Raw genomic sequence first — 22,807 nt, forward strand, 5'->3', positions numbered from 1 at the left:
AAAAATATATTTTAAAAAATTGACGATATGATAAATTTATTAATTTAATTATTAAAATTGTGATTATTATAAGAAATAAATTATTAATTTAATAAAAGATGAATTAGTGGATATCAATGTCATTTATATGTTTCCTTATTTTCTCCCTAAAAAAACACAAATATATATATATATATATATATATATATATATATATATATATATATATATATATATATATATATATATATATATATAAACAAAACAAAAAATGGAAAGAGTATAATAAAACGCGTGACCTGGAAGAGGAATTAGGGTTCTGTAACCTTTCACATTCACGCAGGAAGCCCCTTTCTCCTCATTGAACGGCGCCGTTCTTCAAGATCGCTCTGGAAAACGCAAGGCGCATCTCTCCGTCTTTGTTCTGCGTGAATCGCCGTCGTTACCTTCCATACAGCCACCGCCGTTCATTATCGCCTCACCACCACAACAACCGCAACAATCTGAAGCCGACCATGCGTTACCACCGACCGCTCAGCCTTCTTCACTTTACCGCTGCCGAAGTTTATAGATCTCAGGTGTTAGCTTTTCGTACTTTGCATCTTATTGATTGTTGCTTTGTGTTGTAGATTATAACTAGATGAATAGGAAATAGAGAGAAATTTCTCTTGTTTTGCTGATTGAAAAGAATGCATTTTTTGGGAATAAAATGTTTTTTGTTATGCTTTTATGTGAAGACAAGGAAAATGACTCTAGTATGTGTGGTTTGACACAGATTCAAGGTTTCAAATAAAGTATGTGTGGTTTGACACAGATTCAAGCTTCAAATAAAGTATGTGCGTCTGAAAACGAATTCAACTATTTAGGTTTCGATGTATTCTGTAATGTAAAGATGGATAATGTTAGATAGGTCAATGTTAGATAGTAAGGCAGTAATTTTTCTTTACCTCTTTATACTATTCCATTTCCATATTTTAATTTAATGGTGTATATTGCAGAATAACCAGCATACTCATAGAGATGCATTTAACGATTTTGTTCTTGAAAAGAGCATTGGCGGAGCCTATGGAGATGAGGAATATAATTCCAGTGGTTCAGATGTTGGAAGAACTGGAAGTAGGCTCATTGTCGGCGTTGCAGAGACCTTATCCGAGCAAAGAAATGGTTTCAGCCTGAAACATGATTTTTTTTAATCACGGAGCACCAAAACATAAGGAACACTGCCATGTCAAGGAACTGGAAAATTGAGAGGAAGAGGAGTTTGTGTGGGATGAGATGAACCCTGGTTTGCCCGAACATGTACCCTTGTCTTCATAATCTAACTTCTTTGTGCTTTGAAATTGATAAGGTTTGTTTATTATATTTCCTACCAAAAAGAAAAACTATGTATTTTGTTTGTGTATCAGGATTTTACTCCCATAATGACTAACAATTTTTCTGATAGTTGCTTTTATTTGTGTTATATTTTTCTACTGCTGAGTTTTATTAATCTATTGTCCTGCTTTAACTTCTTTTTATATCTGGAGACATTTATGTGGTTTTGTTTTCTTCCTTGCAAGATGAGTTTATTGTTTAGTGTTTAGTTGATGTGTCTGACCCTTGGCTTTGACTAATAAGTGAGTGTTAATTGATTGGAAGGTTTGAATTGGTAAGGTGATGTTAATTTTGAAGGGGAGTCTGTCATGCCAGTTGGGTTTAGAAATTCTGAATGGTTAGGCAATGTAAAAATAGTTTTAGGCTAATAGTTAAGTTAATTAGCTGTTAAGGTTAACAAATTTGAATGTGGTTTCTTGAACTTGACATGTAGTGATGAATGCTGCATTTGAAACTGGAGGTTAACTTGCTGAAATATGTTTGTACTGAAATGTTTGAAATGTATTCGTGCCTCTGTTTTGAATTTCAATTGTTTCCCTTTTTGGAGTGAAGTTGGTTTATGTTTGTGGACTGAATGATGTTTGAATGTGGAATTATTCTGATATTCTGTTTTGCAACATGGATGCATATCATTGCTCTTTATCCTCTTATGAAACTTAGCATATGTTGTCTTATGAACATACATAGAAATATGTTATAGTGCATGTATGATGGGTTTTGTGAATCTGTGCTTTAAACTGGACTTGAAATGAGCATGTGGCTATGTAGTAGTCTTTGAACAACCTGAAGGTGATTTATATTGAATTCCTTGCTTGTTTGTGAAGAATTTCAATGTGCATAAACATTTACTCTCAATGAGCACAAAAACGAAGAATAATAAAGTACTAGTATTGTGTATTAAGTATTTGTACGACGAGTAAAGTTAAATTAAATTAAATTAAAAGTATTACGAAATGAGTGTATTCAGTTTTTTTGCTAATTTATTTATTTTAGAGTTTTCTCAATTGTCATGGCCTTTTTTTGATACTCTGTGCAGGTTTTGTTCCTGTTTTGCTGAAGCGGTAATATTGTTTCTTTCTCCCTTTATAATAACTGCTATGTCTTCTTAGTTCTGTCAATATTCCTTCTAGAACCATCGATCGAATTCTGTTAGAAATTCGGACAACCCAAACCCAACCCAAATAGAAACCGATTGAGTTTGATACAAACTGGAAAAAAAATGGTGAACTACATGCTGATGATCAATGCTGAACTCGAGAATTTGACCATTATATTGAATTCTTCAAGGTATTACAATATCTTTTTTATTTTCTTCAACATGCTTTTTTCTTCCTCTCTATTTTAATATTAATTTCTTTATCTTTGTGATGATGACGATGATAGTTGAAATGTGGAAGATGTGGTGAATTGATCCAAAAAGAAACTTGTGTGTCTTTGAATGATACTGTTCCTCTTCCAGGTTACTACAATATATGAGTAAATATTCACTAAATGTCCTGTTATAGAGTCTTTGTTATGTCTGCCTTTATTCAAATGTGTAGGTCCTTTCAACAAATTTTTATGCTCTTGAAATTAGTGTATGTTAAGTTGGTGTTGGTACAATTTCTAGTTTTGTAATGGAGTTATCAAGTCTTACTATTTTTATGCTCTCTTTTACTGTTTGGTTAGTTCATATATTGTTAAACTCGTTTTATGCTTAATAGCTTTTTTGTAGGTTAGCAACTTAGCATGCTTCTACTCAATTCTTTTAGAATTAGTGATAATCTTTCTATAAAATAACATTCAATTCTTTTGGTTGAATGCATGCACTTTTTGCTTCGCTGCTCCCTTTTAAAAGAGGTTTCACACTTATATGTTATTATATATTTGACCAGCCTGACTTTTCTCTATGGATGTAGGTCAAGTACAAATGAAGAGGAAATATTTGAAGTGCAGGATACACGATCACTTTTCCCCCTTCAACATGAAGAGTCAGTCCTATGTAAGAGACTAATAAGTAAGATGGCTGAGATTAGTATTTAGAAAATGAGGTGATATTTTCTATCACAGTTTTATATTTATATGTATTTTAGAATCGACTCAAGTACATTGAATATTTATTTAATTCCAATTAGTATTTTCCTTTCATTTACACATCTTGCTATCATGATTAAAGTAATTAAAGTAATCGACTCAAGTACATTGAATGTTTATTTAATTCCAATTAGTATTTTCCTTTCATTTACCTCATTTTCATCATAAATATATATATATATATATATATATATATATATATATATATATATATATATATATATATATATATATATATATATATATAAACTGTGGCAAGATAAATGGTTTAGAAAGCATAACATATAACAACGGTTTTAAATAGGTGGTCATAACCAAACCGTGGCTATATCTTGAACTAACACTGTGTCGTAAATGTTAAAATGAAACTGTGGCTTTACCATATAGCCACAGTTTTGCAGTCATGGCAAATACAAACCGCGGCCTTAATCAAGCTATTTAAACCGTGGCCTAAAAAAGCCACGGTTGTAAAAAATGCGTGGTCTATACCAAAAAACCGTGGACTTTACTTTAGGCCACGGCCGCATACTCCACAGTTGGATTTCCGTGGCCAAACCGTGGCCTCAGCGTTACGCCACGGTTATTTTGCATATAGCCTCGGTTTTCTGGGCGTGGTAGGAGACCTTTTTTTCTGTAGTGACCAGAAATATTGCATATCTAGAAAGGCTGCTTTATTGTAGGAAAAAATGGAGAATGAGATCCATCATCTGATCCAACAAAGAAAGAAGGATATTACGAAACCCAGGAAAAAGCTTACCAAATTTGTGATTGAGATTGAGCGTTTGAGGAATCTCCTTAACAGGAACGATGTTTCCAACAAAAGAAAAGCTCACATAAGATAATAAAATAAAAGTTAACATAAGTTGAAGCATAGTTATTTTTCATTATTAACAATTTTTATTGTTTATTAAATAGAAAATAACTTGCAGGAAAGATTTGACGCAAAGAGGGCATGTACAACCACTTGTTTGGATTAACCAGAAATATTGCATATCTCGAAAGGCTGGTTTATTGAAGTATAAAATGGAGAATGATATCCATCATCTGATCCAACAAAGAAAGAAGGATATTAAGAAATCCAGGAAAAAGATTACCAAATTTGTGATAGAGATTGGACGTTTGAGGAATCATCTTAATAGGAACGATGTTTCCAACAAAAGAAAAGGTCACATAAGGTAAAAAAATAAAAGTTAACTTAAGTTGAAGATTAGTTATTTTTAATTATTAACAGTTTTTTTGTTCATTAAACAGAAAATAAGTTGCACAAAAAATTCGACGCAAATAAGGCATGTACAACCACTTGTTTGGATTAACTAGAAATATTGAATATCTCGAAAGGCTGGTTTATTATTGGAAAAAAATGGACAATGAGATCCATCATCTGATCCAACAAAGAAAAAAGGATCTTAAGAAATCCAGGAAAAATATTACCAAATTTGTGATTAAGATTGAGCGTTTGAGGAATCTCCTTAATAGGAAAGATGTTTCCAACAAAAGAAAAGCTCACATAAGGTAATAAATTAAAATTAACTTAAGTTGAAGCTTAGTTATTTTTAAGTATTAATAGTGTTTTTGTTTATTAAACAGAAAAGAACTTGCAGTCAAGATTCGACACAAAGAAGGCATCTACAACCACTTTTTTGGATTAACTAGAAATATTGCAAATCTCGAAAGGCTGGTTTATTGTAGGAAAAAATGGAGAATGAGATCCATCATCTGATCCAACAAAGAAAAAACGATATTAAGAAATCCAGGAAAAAGCTTACCAAATTTGTGATTGAGATTGAGCGTTTGAGGAATCTCCTTAATATGAACGATGTTTCCAACAAAATTAAAGCTCTCATAAGGTAATAAAATAGAAATTAACTTAAGTTGAAGCTTAGTTATTTTTAATTATTAACTGTGTTTTCGTTTATTAAACAGAAAAGAACTTGCAGGCAAGATTCGACGCAAAGAAGGCATGTACAACCACTGCTTTGGATTAACCAGAAATATTGCAAATCTCGAAAGGCTGGTTTATTGTAGGAAAAAATGGAGAATGAGATCCATCATCTAATCCAGCAAAGAAAGAAGGATCTTAAGAAATCCAGGAAAAGGCTTGCAAAATTAGTGATTGAGATTGAGCGTTTGAGGAATCTCCTTAATAGGAACGATGTTTCCAACAAAAGAAAAGCTCAAATAAGGTAATAAAATAAAAGTTAACTTAGGTTGAAGCTTAGTTATTTTTAATTATTAACAATTTTTTTTGTTTATTAAACAGAAAATAACTTTAAGGAAAGATTCGACGCAAAGAAGGCATGTACAACAACTTGTTTGGATTAACCAGAAATATTGAATATCTCGAAAGGCTGGTGTATTGTAGGAAAAAATGGAGAATGAGATCCATCATCTGATCCAACAAAGAAAGAAGGATCTTAAGAAATCTAGGAAAAATATTACCAAATTTGTGATTGAGATTGAACGTTTAAGGAATCTCCTTAGTAGGACCGATGTTTCCAACAAAAGAAAAGCTCACATAAGATAATAAAATAAAAGTTAACTTAAGTTGAAGCTTAGTTATTTTTAATTATTAACAGTTTTTTTGTTTATTAAACAGAAAATAACTTGCTGGAAAGATTCGATGCAAAGAAGGCATGTACAACCACTTGTATGGATTAACCAGAAATATTGCATATCTCGAAAGGCTGGTTTATTGTAGGAAAAAATGGAGAATGAGATCCATCATATCATCCAAAAAAGAAAAAACGATCTTAAGAATTTCAGGAAAAATCATACCAAATTTGTGATTGAGATTGAGCGTTTGAGGAATTTCCTTAATAGGAAAGATGTTTCCAACAAAAGAAAAGCCTACATAAGGTAATAAAATAAAAATTAACTTAAGTTGAAGCTTAGTCATTTTTAATTATTAACAGTGTTTTTGTTTATTAAACAGAAAAGAACTTGCAGTCAAGATTAGACGCAAAGAAGGCACCTGCAACCACTGTTTTGGATTAACCAAAAATGTTGCAAATCTCGAAAGGCTGGTTTATTGTAGGAAAAAAATTGTGAATGAGATCCATCATCTGATCCAAAAAAGAAAGAAAGATCTTAAGAAATCCAGGAAAAAGCTTACCAAATTTGTGATTGAGATTGAGCGTTTGAGGAATCTCCTTAATAGGAACGACGTTTCCAACAATAGAAAAGCTCACGGAAGGTAATAAAATAAAAATTAACTTAAGTTGAACATTTGTTATTTTTAATTATTAACGGTGTTTTTGTTTATTAAACAGAAAAGAACCTGCAAGCAAGATTCGATGCAAAGAAGGCATGTACAACCACTGCTTTGGATTAACTAGAAATATTAGAAATCTCGAAAGGCTGGTTTATTGTAGGAAAAAATGGAGAATGAGATCCATCATCTGATCCAACAAGAAGAGGAGGATCTTAAGAAATCCAAGAAAAAGCTTACCAAATTTGTGATTGAGATTGAGCGTTTGAGGAATCTCCTTAATAGGAACGATGTTTCCAACAAAAGAAAAGCTCACATAAGGTAATAAAATAAAATTTATCTTAAGTTGAAGCTTAGTTAATTTTAATTATTAACAGTTTTTTGTTTATTAAACAGAAAATAACTTGCAAGAAAGATTCGACGCAAAGAAGGCATGTACAACCACTTGTTTGGATTAACCAGAAATATTGCATATCTCGAAAGGCTGGTTTATTGTAGGAAAAAATGGAGAATGAGATTCATCATATGATCCAACAAATAAAAAAGGATCTTAATAAATCCAGGAAAAATATTACTTTATTTGTGATAGAGATTGAGCGTTTGAGGAATCTCCTTAATAGGAACGATGTTTCCAACAAAACAAAAGCTCATATAAAGTAATAAAATAAAAAATAACTAAATTTGAAGCTTAGTTATTTTCAATTATTAACAGTGTTTTTGTTTATTAACAGTGTTTTGGTATACACCTTTTGATCCAGTTTCGTGAGATTTGTTTTTTCAATCGATTCTTTATTTTCAGGTTCTGTTCATTTCTGCTCTGTTACTATTGAGTTCCGGTAACTGGTTGTCCTAATTACTCTTCCAATACTCATAATAATTGTGAGTGTTTTAATCGACTTTCTTGAATCAATTCTTTATTTAAGTAAATACTTGCCCTAATTGTTCTTCGTTGCGATTTTGATAAAAAATTTGAATATTCACAGATGATTTTTTGTTAATTTGCATGTTACATAGATTTTTCCAATTATACAAGCATTTTCGTTTATGTATACAGCTTCTTTTCATATAGTTTCGTGAGATTTATTTTTTCAATCAATTCTTTATTTTCAGGTTTTGTTCATTTCAGCTTTGTTACTATTGAGTTCGTGTAAATGGTTGTCCTAATTGTTTTTCACATACTCATAATAATTGTTAGTGTTTTTATCCACTTTCTTGAATCGAATCTTTATTTTAGGTTCTTTCCATTTCTTCTCTGTTACTATTGAGTTTCAGTAAACGCTTGTCCTAATTGTTTTTCGTTGCGATTTTGATAAAATTCTATAAAAATTCATCGATGATTTTTAGTTAATTTGCATGTTACATAGATTTTTCCATTTACACAAGCGTTTTCGTTTTGGTATACAGCTTCTTTTGATCCAGTTTCGTGAGATTTGTTTTTTCAATCGATTCTTTATTTTTAGGTTCTGTTCATTTCTGCTCTGTTACTATTGAGTTCGTGTAAATGGTTGTCCTAATTGTTCTTCCAATACTCATAATAAGTGTTAGTATCTTTATCCACGTTCTTGAGTAGATCCTTCATTTTAGGTTCTTTTCATTTCATCTCTGTTACTACTGACTTTAAGTAAATGCTAACCTAATTGTTCTTCGTTGCGATTTTGATAAAATTCTTTGAAAATTCACCAATGATTTTTAGTTAATTTGCATGTTACCTAGCTTTTTCCAATTATACAAGCGTTTTCATTTTGGTATACAGCTTCGTTTGATCCAGTTTCGTGAGATTTATTTTTTTAATCGATTCTTTATTTTCAGGTTCTGTTCATTTCTGCTCTGTTAATATTGAGTTCCGGTAAATGGTTGTCCTAATTACTCATCGAATACTCATAATAATTGTTAGTGTTTTTATCGACGTTCTTGAATCAATTCTTTATTTTAGGTTCTGTTCAATTCTTCTCTATTACTACTGAGTTTCACTAAATGCTAGTCCTAATTGATCTTCGTTGCGATTTTGATAGAATTCTTTGAAAATTCACCGATGATTTTTAGTTAATTTGCATGTTACATAGCTTTTTCCAATTATACAGTAGTTTTCGTTTTGGTATACAGCTTCTTTTGATCTTGTTTTGTGAGATTTGTTTTTTCAATTGATTGTTGATTTTTAGGTTCTATTCATTTCAACTCTGTTACTATTGAGTTTGTGTAAATGGTTGTCCTAATTGTTTTTCACATACTCATAATAATTGTTAGTGTTTTTATCCACGTTCTTGAATCAAATCTTTATTTTAGGTTCTTTCCATTTCTTCCCTATTACTATTGAGTTTCAATAAATGTTTGTCCTAATTGTTCTTCGTTGGGATTTTGATAAAATTCTTTGAAAATTCACCGATGATTTTTAGTTAATTTTCATGTTACATAGCTTTTTCCAATTATACAAGCGTTTTCCGTTTTGGTATACAGCTTCTTTTGATCCAGTTTCGTGAGATTTGTTTTTTCAATCGATTCTTTATTTTCAGGTTATGTTCATTTCTGCTCTGTTACTATTGAGTTCGTGTAAATGGTTGTCCTAATTTTTCTTCCAATACTCATGATAATTGTTATTGTTTTTATCCACGTTCTTGAATCGATTCTTTATTTTAGTTCTTTTCATTTCTTCTCTATTACTATTGAGTTTCAGTAAACGCTTGTCCTAATTGTTCTTCGTTGCGATTTTGATAAAATTCTTTGAAAATTCACCAATGATTTTTAGTTAATTTGCATGTTACCTAGCTTTTTCCAATTATACAAGCGTTTTCATTTTGGTATACAGCTTCTTTTGATCCAGTTTCTTGAGATTTGTGTTTTCAATCGATTTTTTATTTTCAGGTTATGTTCGTTTCTGCTCTGTTACTATTGAGTTCGTGTAAATGGTTGTCCTATTTGTTCTTCCAATACTCATAAAAAGTGTTAGTGTTTTTATCCACGTTCTTGAATCGATTATTTATATTAGGTTCTTCCATTTCTTCTCTATTATATTGAGTTTCGGTAAACGCTTGTCCTAGTTATTCTTCGTTGCGATTTTAATAAAATTCTTTGAAAATTCACCAATGATTTTTAGTTAATTTGCATGTTACCTAGCTTTTTCCAATTATACAAGCATTTTCATTTTGGTATACAGCTTCGTTTGATCCAGTTTCGTGAGATTTGTTTTTTTAATCGATTCTTTATTTTCAGGTTCTGTTCATTTCTACTCTGTTAATATTGAGTTCCGGTAAATGGTTGTCCTAATTACTCATCGAATACTCATAATAATTGTTAGTTTTTTTATGGACGTTCTTGAATCAATTTTTTATTTTAGGTTCTGTTCATTTTTTCCATGTTACTACTGAGTTTCACTAAAAGCTAGTCCTAATTGTTCTTCGTTGCGATTTTGATAAAATTTTATGAAAATTCACCGATGATTTTTAGTTCATTTGCATGTTACATAGCTTTTTCCAATTATACAAGAGTTTTCGTTTTGGTATACAGCTTCTTTTGATCTTCTTTTGTGAGATTTGTTTTTTCAATTGATTGTTGATTTTTAGGTTCTGTTCATTTCAGCTCTCTTACTATTGAGTTCGTGTAAATGGTTTTCCTAATTGTTTTTCACATACTCATAATAATTGTTAGTGTTTTTATCCACGTTCTTGAATCGAATCTTCATTTTAGGTTCTTTCCATTTCTTCTCTGTTACTATTGAGTTTCAGTAAATGCTTGTCCTAATTGTTCTTCGTTGGGATTTTGATAAAATTCTTTGAAAATTCACCGATCATTTTTAGTTAATTTTGATGTTACATAGCTTTTTCCAATTATACAAGCGTTTTCCGTTTTGGTATACAGCTTCTTTTGATCCAGTTTCGTGAGACTTGTTTTTTAATCGATTCTTTATTTTCAGGTTATGTTCATTTCATCTCTGTTACTATTGAGTTCGTGTAAATGGTTGTCCTAATTTTTCTTCCAATACTCATGATAATTGTTAGTGTTTTTATCCACGTTCTTGAATCGATTCTTTATTTTAGGTTCTTTTCATTTCTTCTCAATTACTATTGAGTTTTAGTAAACGCTTGTCCTAATTGTTCTTCGTTGCGATTTTGATAAAATTCTTTCAAAATTCACCAATGATTTTTAGTTAATTTGCATGTTACCTAGCTTTTTCCAATTATACAAGCGTTTTCATTTTGGTATACAGCTTCGTTTGATCCAGTTTTGTGAGATTTGTTTTTTTAATCGATTCTTTATTTTTTAGGTTCTGTTCATTTCTGCTCTGTTAATATTGAGTTCCCATAAATGGTTGTCCTAATTACTCATCGAATACTCATAATAATTGTTAGTGTATTTATCGACGTTCTTGATTCAATTCTTTATTTTAGGTTCTGTTCATTTCTTCTCTGTTACTACTGAGTTTCACTAAATTCTAGTCCTAATTGTTCTTCGTTGCGATTTTAATAAAATTCTATGAAAATTCACCGATGATTTTTAGTTAATTTTCATGTTACATAACTTTTTCCAATTATACAAGAGTTTTCGTTTTGGTATACAGCTTCTTTTGATCTTGTTTCGTGAGATTTGTTTTTTCAATTGATTGTTGATTTTTAGGTTCTGTTCATTTCAGCTCTGTTACTATTGAGTTTGTGTAAATGGTTATCCTAATTGTTTTTCTCATACTCATAATAATTGTTAGTGTTTTTATCCGCGTTCTTGAATCGAATCTTTATTTTAGGTTCTGTTCATTTGTTCTCTATTACTATTGAGTTTCAGTAAATGCTTGTCCTAATTTTTCTTCGTTGCGATTTTGATAAAATTCTTTGAAAATTCACCGATGATTTTTAATTAATTTTCATGTTACATAGCTTTTTCCAATTATACAAGCGTTTTCCGTTTTGGTATACAGCTTCTTTTGATCAAGTTACGTGAGATTTGTTTTTTCAATCGATTCTTTATTTTCAGGTTATGTTCATTTCTGCTCTGTTACTATTGAGTTCGTGTAAATGGTTGTCCTAATTTTTCATCCAATACTCATGATAATTGTTAGTGTTTTTATCTAAGTTCTTGAATCGATTCTTTATTTTAGGTTCTTTTCATTTCTTCTCTATTACTATTGAGTTTCAGTAAACGCTTCTCCTAATTGTTCTTCGTTGCGATTTTGATAAAATTCTTTGAAAACTCACCAATGATTTTTAGTTAATTTGCATGTTACCTAGCTTTTTCCAATTATACAAGCGATTTCATTTTGGTATACAGCTTCTTTTGATCCAGTTTCTTGAGTTTTTTTTTCAATTGATTCTTAATTTTCAGGTTATGTTCGTTTCTGCTCTGTTACTATTGAGTTCGTGTAAATGGTTGTCCTATTTGTTTTTCCAATACTCATAAAAAGTGTTTGTGTTTTTATCCACGTTCTTGAATCGATTATTTATTTTAGGTTCTTTCCATTTCTTCTCTATTATATTGAGTTTCAGTAAACACTTGTCCTAATTGTTCTTCATTGCGATTTTGATGAAATTCTTTGAAAATTCACCAATGATTTTTATTTAATTTGCATGTTACATAGCTTTTTCCAATTATACAAGCTTTTTTGTTTTTCTATACAACTTATTTTGATCCAGTTTCGTGAGATTTGTTTTTTCAATCGATTCTTTATTTTCAGATTATGTTCATTTTTGCTATGTTACTATTGAGTTCCGGTAAATGCTTGTCCTAATTGTTCTTCCAATACTCATAAAATTAATTTTATTTTTCTGAACAACACAGGCAAAAATGGACAAGGAAATGATACTTCATCAGATCAAAAGTAGGAAGGATGATCTTAAGAGATCTTCCCAAAAGGCTGCCAAATTCGAAGTTGAGATGAAGTATTACAATGAAATGCTTAATAGAAATGATATCTCCAATAAGACAAAAGCACAAGTAATAAAAAATTAATTTAAGTTATATAGTTATTTTAAATTATTAATAGTTTTTTTGTTATTAAATAGAAAGCAACTTGAAATCAAGACTACAAAAAAGGATGGCTTGGATGAAAGTTGTTTTGGCTTAGCCAGAAACATAGCCAAACTGGAAGCTTAGCTTAAGCTTGCCCACAAGGTTGACAATAATGTAGCCTTGACTTTATCTTGGCCAGCTTATAATGTCGACTTTATGCTTTCTATCTTCCTAATCAGTACTCTTAAAGTTTAATGCTTTCCTTAATCATTATGTACTTCTGTTTCCTAGTTGATCAATGAAATTGATTTGGAAGCTCAGCTTTAGCTTGCCCAGAAGCTCTGACAATAATGTAGGGTTGACTTTGGCTTGCCCAGCTTGACAATAATGTAGACTTTATGCTTTCTATCTTCCTAATCAGTACTCTTTGAGTTTAATGCTTTCCTAAATCACTATGTACTGATGTTTCCTAGTTGATCAATAAAATTGAGTAATACTCATCGCCCTTCAAAATTAATGAGTACATTATTGATTTTTAGTCTCTTTTGCCAACTTGATCTTGCATTGACCAATTGAGTGAGACCCATACGTATCTTCTACAATACAAAAGAGGAGAGGGAAAAAGGGATCTCCTAACCTCGTCCCTGTTTGACAATGAAAGTAGCCTTTTGCCTACCATTGTTGAAAACAAAAAGAGAAACAAATTAAAGAATAACACTGATCCAAGTGAAAAACTTATTGTCAAAGCCAAATCTAGTAAGAACTGTTAGAACATAGTTTGGTTCTAATCATATCTTAGAGTTTTGATGATAACAATTGAATAAATTTTGTATAAGTAAATGTGGTACTCTAATTATATGTTTCTTAGGTCAGAAGAAGTTCTAACTCTAGTACCATTAGAACATTGGACTTTATGTAAAGCTGAACAAACAAAGAAAGAAAAGTCACGCTGAAGTTTAAGAAGTTCTAATACATGAAGTAACTTCTGAAAGCACCAACCGCTGTAGACAAATTCTGATTGAAGTTGTATTCACAAAGTCAAGATAGAAGTTATGAAGAAAAAGGAAAACCAAAATACAAAGTTCTGATACATGATAAAGTTCCGTTAGAGACTCAATGATTAAAAGACGGCTTGATCAATTTTAAGGAACAAGTTTCAAGAAACGTGGAAAGCTCAAGTAAACCAACACGACACAACATTTATTGCAAAGCAACCTACGAGGTTACAACGTACATATTTACCAAAGGCTATAAATAGAAGATAAATTTGAAAAATCTATAGAGACGCTTATGAACGACGCTCACACATATACAACACATGAAAGAATGCTTACGTAAACTCTTGCGCTGAAAGAAAAACTTCGTTCATTTTATCATACTGAATTCATAACCATTGTACTTAACATAGTAAAAAATCACAGTTGTGATATAGCTTATATTAAGAAGCATTAAGCTCACTAGTTAGAAGTTCTGATTGTGTGTTTCAATCGATTCTTTAGTTTTAGGTTCTGTTCATTTCTGCTCTGTTACTATTGAGTTCCGGTAAATGGTTGTCCTAATTTTTCTTCCAATACTAATAATATTTGTTAGTGTTTTTATCGACTTTCTTGAATCGAATATTTATTTTAGGTTCTGTTCATTTCTTCTACGTTACTAATGAGTTTCAGTAAATATTTGTCTTAATCAATCTTCGTTGCGATTTTGATAAAATTCTTTGAAAATTCATTGATGATTTTTAGTTAATTTTCATGTTACATAACTTTTTCCAATTATACAAGCGTTTTTCGTTATGGTATACAACTTCTTTTGATTCAATTTTGTGAGATTTATTTTTCATTGGATTCTTTATTTTCAAGTTCTGTTCATTTCTGCCCTGTACTATATAGTTCCGGTAAATGGTTGTCCAAATTGTTCTTCCAATACTCATAATAATTGTGAGTGTTTTTATCGACATTCTTGAATCGATTCTTAATTTTAGGTTCTGTTCATTTGTTCTCTGTTACTATTGAGTTTCAGTAAATGCTTGTCCCAATTGTTCTTCGTTGCGATTTTGATAAAATTATTTGAAAATTCATCGATAATTTTTTGTTAATTTTCATGTTACATAGTTTTTTCTAATAATACAAGCTTTTTCATTTTTGTATACAGCTTCTTTTGATCCTGTTTCGTGAGATTTGTTTTTTAATCGATTCTTTATTTTTAGGTTCTGTTCATTTCTGCTCTGTTACTATTGAGTTCCGGTAAATGGTTGTCCTAATTGTTCTTCCAATACTCATAATAATTGTTAGTGTTTTTATCGACTTTCTTGAATCGAATATTTATTTTAGGTTCTGTTCATTTCTTCTACGTTACTAATGAGTTTCAGTAAATGTTTGTCCTAATCGTTCTTCGTTGCGATTTTGATAAAATTCTTTGAAAATTCACCGATGATTTTTAGTTAATTTGCATGTTACATAACTTTTTCCAATTAAACAAGCGTTTTTCGTTATGGTATACAGCTTCTTTTGATTCAGTTTCGTAAGATTTGTTTTTTCAATCAATTCTTTATTTGCAGGTTCTATTCATTTCTGCTCTGTTACTATTGAGTTCCGGTAAATGATTGTCCTGATTGATTTTCCAATACTCATAATAATTGTTAGTGTTTTAATCGACGTTTTTGAATCGATTCTTTATTTTAGGTTTTGTTCATTTCTTCTCTGTTACTACTGAGTTTCAGTAAATGCCTGCCCTAATTGTTCTTCGTTGCGATTTTGATAAAATCCTTTGAAAATTCCCCGACGATTTTTAGTTAATTTCCATCTTACATATCTCTTTCCAATTACAAAAGCGTTTTCGTTTTGGTATACAACATATTTTGATCCAGTTTCGTGAGATTTGTTTTTTCTATCAAATCTTTATTTTCGTGTTCTGTTCATTTCTGCTCTGTTACTATTGAGTTCCGGTAAATGATTGTCCTAATTGTTCTTCCAATACTCATAATAATTGTTAGTGTTTTTATCGACTTTCTTGAATCGAATAATTATTTTAGGTTCTGTTCATTTCTTCTAGGTTACTAATGATTTCAGTAAATGTTTGTCCTAATCGTTCTTCAATGCGATTTTGATAAAATTATTTAAAAATTCACCGACGATTTTTAGTTAATTTGCATGTTACATAACTTTTTCCAAATATACAAGCATTTTTCGTTATGGTATACAACTTCTTTTGATTCAGTTTCGTGAGATTTGTTTTTTCAATCGATTCCTTATTTTCAGGATCTGTTCATTTCTGCTTTGTTATTATTGAGTTCCGGTAAATGATTGTCCTAATTGTTCTTCCAATACTCATTTCTTCTCTGTTACTACTGAGTTTCAGTAAATGCTTGCCCTAATTGTACTTCATTGCGATTTTGATAAAAAATAATTGAATATTCACCGATGATTTTTAGTTAATTTAAATGTTACATAGCTTTTTCCAATTATACAAGCGTTTTTCGTTTTGGTATACAGCTTCTTTTCATATAGTTTCGTGAGATTTTTTTTTCAATTGATTCTTTATTTTTAGGTTCTGTTCATTTTTGCTCGGTTACTATTGAGTTCCGCTATATGGTTATCCTAATTGTTTTTCACATACTCATAATAGGCTTTGGCTAATATGCATAAGGATTTACTTATGCACCATACATCAGCCTACAAAAGCCATTGGATCATGTTTTTAATCTAGTATTGAGTATTGAGTATTGAGTATTGAGTGGTGAGTATTGAGTAATAACAATTGATGTTTAGAATTTGATCCAGGGGTCCATAATAATCTATGCATGGTGCATAGATTTTTATCTATGCACGGTAACTGCACCCCTCATAATAATTGTCCTAATTCTTTGAAAATTCACCGATGATTTTTAGTTAATTTTCATGTTACATAGCTTTTTCCAATTATACAAGGGTTTTCCGTTTTGGTATACAGCTTCTTTTGATCCAGTTTCGTGAGATTTGTTTTTTCAATCGATTCTTTATTTTCAGGTACTTTTCATTTCTGCTCTGTTACTATTGAGTTCGTGTAAATGGTTGTCCAAATTTTTCTTCCAATACTCATGATAATTGTTAGTGTTTTTATCCATGTTATTGAATCGATTCTTTATTTTAGGCTCTTTTCATTTCTTCTCTATTGCTATTGAGTTTTTGTAAACGCTTGTCCTAATTGTTCTTCGTTGCGATTTTGATAAAATTCTTTGAAAATTCACCAATGATTTTTAGTTAATTTGCATGTTACCTAGCTTTTTCCAATTATACAAGCGTTTTCATTTTGGTATACAGCTTCGTTTGATCCAGTTTCGTGAGATTTGTTTTATCAATCGATTCTTTATTTTCAGGTTCTGTTCATTTCTGCTCTGTTAATATTGAGTTCCGGTAAATGGTTGTCCTAATTACTCTTCGAATACTCATAATAATTGTTAGTGTTTTTATCGACGTTCTTGAATCAATTCTTTATTTTAGGTTCTGTTCATTTCTTCTCTGTTACTACTGAGTTTCACTAAATGCTAGTCCTAATTGTTCTTCGTTGCGATCTTGATAGAATTCATAGAAAATTCACCGATGATTTTTAGTTAATTTGCATGTTACATAGCTTTTTCCAATTATACAAGAGTTTTCGTTTTTGTATACAACTTCTTTTGATCTTGTTTCGTGAGATTTATTTTTTCAATTGATTGTTGATTTTTATGTTCTGTTCATTTCAGCTCTGTTACTATTGAGTTCGTGTAAATGGTTGTCCTATATATTTTTCACATACTCATAATAATTGTTAGTGTTTTTATCCACGTTCTTGAATCGAATCTTTATTTTACGTTCTTTCCATTTCTTCCCTGTTACTATTGAGTTTGAGTAAATGCTTGTCCTAATTGTTCTTCGTTGCGATTTTGATAAAATTCTTTGAAAAATCACCGATGATTTTTAGTTAATTTTCATGTTACATAGATTTTTCCAATTATACAAGCGTTTTCCGTTTTGGTATACAACTTCTTTTGATCTAGTTTCGTGAGATTTGTTTTTTCAATCGATTCTTTATTTTCAGGTTATTTTCATTTCTGCTCTGTTAGTATTGGGTTCGTGTAAACGGTTGTCCTAATTTTTCTTCCAATACTCATGATAATTGTTAGTGTTTTTATCCACGTTCTTGAATTGATTATTTATTTTAGGTTCTTTCCATTTCTTCTCTATTATATTGAGTTTCCGTAAACGCTTGTCCTAATTGTTTTTCGTTGCGATTTTGATAAAATTCTTTGAAAATTCACCAATGATTTTTATTTAATTTGCATGTTACACAGCTTTTTCCAATTATACAAGCTCTTTTGTTTTTGTATACAACTTATTTTGATCCAGTTTCGTGAGATTTGTTTTTTCAATCTTTATTTTCAGATTATGTTCATTTCTGCTATGTTACTATTGAGTTCTGGTAAATGCTTGTCCTAATTGTTCTTCCAATACTCATAAAATTAATTTTATTTTTCTAAACATCACATGCAAAAATGGACAAGGAAATGATACTTCATCAGATCAAAAGTAGGAAGGATGATCTTAAGAGATCTTCCCAAACGGTTGCCAAATTCGAAGTTGAGATGAAGTATTACGATGAAATGATTAATAGAAATGATATCTCCAATAAGACAAAAGCACAAGTAATAAAAATTTAATTTAAGTTATATAGTTATTTTTAATTATTAATAGTTTTTTTGTTATTAAATAGAAAGCAACTTGAAATCAAGACTACAAAAAAGGATGGCTTGGATGAAAGTTGTTTTGGCTTAGCCAGAAACATAGCCAATCTGAAAGCTCAGCTTAAGCTTGCCCACAAGGCTTGACAATAATGTAGCCTTGACTTTATCTTGGTCAGCTTATAATGTCGACTTTATGCTTTCTATCTTCCTAATCAGTACTCTTTAAGTTTAATGCTTTCCTTAATCATTATGTACTTTTGTTTCCTAGTTGATATGTTTCCTAGTTGATCAATGAAATTGATGTGGAAGCTCAGCTTTAGCTTTCCCAGAAGCTCTGACAATAATGTAGGGTTGACTTTAGTTTGCCCAGCTTGACAATAATGTAGACTTTATGCTTTCTATCTTCCTAATCAGTACTCTTTGAGTTTAATGCTTTCCTAAATCACTATGTACTTATGTTTCCTAGTTGATCAATAAAATTGAGTAATACTCATCGCCCTTCAAAATTAATTAGTACATTATTGATTTTTAGTCTCTTTTGCCAACTTGATCTTGAATTGACCAATTGAGTGAGACCCATACGTATCTTCTACAATACAAAAGAGGAGAGGGAAAAAGGGATCTCCCAACCCCGTCCCTATTTGACAATGAAAGTAGCCTTTTGCCTACCATTGTTGAAAACAAAAAGAGAAACAAATTAAAGAATAACACTGATCCAAGTGAAAAACTTATTGTCAAAGTCAAATCTAGTAAGAACTGTTAGAACATAGTTTGGTTCTAATCATATCTTAGAGTTTTGATGGTAACAATTGAATAAATTTTGTATAAGTAAATGTGGTACTCTAATTATATGTTTCTTAGGTCAGAAGAAGTTCTAACTCTAGTACCATCAGAACATTGGACTTTATGTAAAGCTGGACAAACAAAGAAAGAAAAGTCACGCTGAAGTTTAAGAAGTTCTAATACATGAAGTAACTTCTGAAAGCACCAACCGCTGTAGACAAATTCTGATAGAAGTTGTATTCACAAAGTCAAGACAGAAGTTGTGAAGAAAAAGGAAAAACAAAATACAAAGTTCTGATACATGATAAAGTTCCGTTAGAGACATAATGATTAAAACACGGCTGAATCAATTTTAAGGAACAAGTTTCAAGAAGCGCGGAAAGCTCAAGTAAACCAACACGACACAACATTTATTGCAAAGCAACCTACGAGGTTACAACGTACATATTTACCAAAGGCTATAAATAGAAGATCAATTTGAAAAAGCTATATAGACGCTTATGAATGACGCTCACACATATACAACACATGAAAGAATGCTTACGTAAACTCTTGCGCTGAAAGAAAAACTTCGTTCATTTTATCATACTGAGTTCATAACCATTGTACTTAACATAGTAAAAAATCACAGTTGTGATATAGCTTATATTAAGAAGCATTAAGCTCACTAGTTAGAAGTTCTGATTGTATGTTTCTTGAGTAACCAAGTTATGGTTAAGATTCTCAAGAAGACGTGTGTATTGTTTCTTGAGTAACCAAGTTATGGTTAAGATTCTCAAGAAGACATTGTATATTGTTCCTTGAATAAAAAAGTTGTGGTTAAGATTATCAAGAAGACGTTGGAAGTTGTCTTCGTGAACCAATTGTAATCAAGTTTTGATTAGTGGATTAAGTCCTCAACAGAGAGAGGCGAAATCACCTTGACGGGTGGACTAGAGTAGTTTGAGTTCAAACGAACCAGGATAAAAATATCGTGTAAATTTTTATTTGTCAAAGAAAACCCTTTATTCAACCCCCCTTCTAAGTGTTTTCATACCCTTCAAGAACTTTGATTAATAACTACTGGTTCAGGATGAAGTAGCCTTTATAATGAAAGTAAACCTCGTCCCCATTTGACAATGAAAGTAGCCTTTGTAATACCAATCTTCATATTTAAGTTTCCATCAAAACTGTATGGAAGTATTGTGAGCATTGTAATTAGAGAGGATTCATCCATTTGTGAAGTATTAAGTGATTACATTAGCTATATCATGCTTCACGATGTCACAGTAAGTGTGAAAAAAGAATGATCTAAAAACATGTTAACTAGACTGGACTTGGGTATTTGAAAAACATGAACTAAAATTAACTACAGGTGAAGATGAGATGATTCATCTATTGAAAATCTATCTAAGTACAAGACCAAGAAATAGAAGGATGTGGGCATTTGACCCAGGCCTGCACACTAGGCGTGAGGGTGGGTGTTGAAGTTGGTATTTATGTTTGATAGAGTTTGTTTGAAGTCCCACATTGCATAGGACAATCTCACCTCTTGAGCTAGCTTATCAAAATCAAGAAAAAGATTAAATAGGAGACCAAATTTTGTAATTATTCTGGTGGTGAAGCTAAGGAGAGTTGAAGGTGAAAGAAAGTATTGTGTGGATCAATGAAGGTTGTTGTGAGGTAACGGTTTTGATGTATGAGGTGGTGTCGCGGTGACTTTGAGGTGAGGATGGAAGAAGTGTACGTGGTGAAGTTTCAAATGTGAAGGAAAGATCTCGGTTGTGAGTGAGTTTTGATTTTCCAGTAGAGTGTATTTGGTTTTGGGGCTGCGCTCTATGATTGGTTTCTCTCCATGCAGACTTCTATTTATATTAGTAGTTAGGGCTTCAAGTGACCAAACAAAATGCCCATCTTGTCCTTCCTTTGAATTAAAATCACAAATAAATGAAAAACTAAAAGAAGAAAATCAAGCTAATCACTAAAATATTTTGGTTTTAATTTTTTTCAAAAATAAAAAATAAAAATTGGAATAAACCGAAAAATAAATAAAATCAAACACGTGCTAAATCGAAAAAGTAAAATAAATACATCAAAATGATCTACACGCAACAAAGTTCGGTAAAACAGATACATAATGATAAAAAAACACAACTAAAAGTACATGGTTAAACAGGCTCTGACTGATCAAAATACGACCCCAAACAGAGTCAAAAAATAAAACGAGCATACTAATACGACCTATGCGCATCAGAGTTTCATAAAATATTATGGTACAAGTCCAAACTCAAAATATTTTGTCCTTTAATTTTACACACAGTGTCAAATCTCTTTTACCGGTCTGCCTGTAGAATCAAAATTTTATTCTTATTGGATTTTGATCTACTTCACACAATGCCTTAGGCAGTGTAAGATAAAATTGCATGAAATGCAATTTAAGTTATTTTTGACTTTTCAATGATGCAAATGTTAACCTAAAGTTGACTTTTGGTCAGTCTAATGCATGAATGACCGACTATTTATGTAAATATAGTGAATGAATGACCCTGAGATAAAATTAGGGTACAATAAGTATAAGGAGCAGTCACCTACTCAATTCCATTCTCCTCACAGAACCTTCTGAACTCTAAAGATTTGTATTCACCTTCACCATCGGTTCTCAGAACTTTCTATTTTTGACCACTGATCAGTGGTTTTTACACGTTTATTTACCGTTGATTTTAGTCGTCTTTGCTTTATATTGTCAAGTGTTTTACTTCATTCTTCTACATTTTATGCTATGGTTGTGTATTTTATTGTTTGCAGGCTCAAAGGAATAAATCGAGACAAATCAATGCGAAAAAGTACAAAAAGGAGAGTTTCGAAGGAAGTGAAAAATCAAGCTACATGAGGTCTGACACGACCACCTGTGTCACCTAAAACTGGCCGTATTAGGATGAAGCGTGACCAAGAAAATGCAAAAGAGATGAAATTCATGGGGCTGACACGGCTCGTGTTAGCAAGTGTGAGATCTAGAAATTTTCAGCATGTTTCTCATCGTGACAGGCGTGTAGTATTTTGATCATAACTGGAGTTTCGTAACTCGGAATGACGCGGTTCCGGTGGCAAAATTTCGCTAACGAAAAGGGCTACAACTTTCATGAAGAACGCAAATCCAAATTCTGAAGTTAAGGACCAACACGGCCCGTGTTACCTAACACGGCCACCCGTGTTAGCAGTGCTGAGTGTGATTTTGAAAAATTAAGTTCAGGAGGCCAACACGGCCACCCGTGTTGCCTGACACGGCCAGTGTTGGCTAAAACGCTGATTTTGCTGATTTTTGTGATTTTTTATTAAGTGTTGACCCAAGGGGCATTTTGGGTACTTCCAACCAACCTAAGTGAGTCTGCACTATTTAGAAGAGTTTTAACGATGAATTAGGGGACTTTTTGGCTAGGAGAAGACACGATTGAAGATTGGAGAAAACAAGGGTTTGGGAGAGAAGAAGGTCTTCATGAACGGAAGCGATTGAAGATCAACTTTCATCTCAATTCTTGTAATGTATCTATTTTATAATTTGTTTTCTTTGAACAATATGAGTAACTAAATCCTAATGCTAGGGGGTGTCCCTGATTTGATTCTGTAATGATTTTGAATTCCTGAGTTCATCAATATATTGTTTTCTTTTTTAATTTAATTGTACAAGGTTTTTATGCTTTCTTTGTCGGACCAACAAGATTGATTTACGGTTAACAACCAGCTGGACAGCGGTTGTTAAGGTTTTTGTACGATTAGACTATAGTAGA

The 22,807-nt window shown here is 31.4% G+C and overlaps 1 long non-coding RNA gene across 15 annotated transcripts; it reads left to right on the forward strand.

The window, feature by feature from the left end:
* The first annotated feature begins 258 nt into the window (after positions 1-258).
* LOC131640269 (uncharacterized) lies at positions 259-7,451 on the forward strand. 15 transcript variants are annotated; one of them, XR_009295208.1, is made up of 13 exons: positions 259-811; positions 978-1,327; positions 2,390-2,640; positions 2,737-2,812; positions 3,252-3,383; positions 4,356-4,601; positions 4,678-4,938; positions 5,014-5,273; positions 5,350-5,609; positions 5,687-6,282; positions 6,359-6,619; positions 6,696-6,955; positions 7,031-7,442. It is a non-coding gene; the product is annotated as an uncharacterized LOC131640269 (long non-coding RNA). The 15 variants fall into 15 exon arrangements; XR_009295205.1 differs by having other exon boundaries at positions 2,737-3,383; positions 7,031-7,450; XR_009295210.1 differs by having other exon boundaries at positions 2,390-2,812; positions 3,252-3,349; positions 7,031-7,443.
* The last annotated feature ends 15,356 nt before the right edge of the window (positions 7,452-22,807 follow it).

The sequence above is a fragment of the Vicia villosa genome, unplaced genomic scaffold (genome assembly GCF_029867415.1).
Source record: "Vicia villosa cultivar HV-30 ecotype Madison, WI unplaced genomic scaffold, Vvil1.0 ctg.003020F_1_1, whole genome shotgun sequence".
Lineage (NCBI taxonomy): Eukaryota > Viridiplantae > Streptophyta > Magnoliopsida > Fabales > Fabaceae > Vicia > Vicia villosa.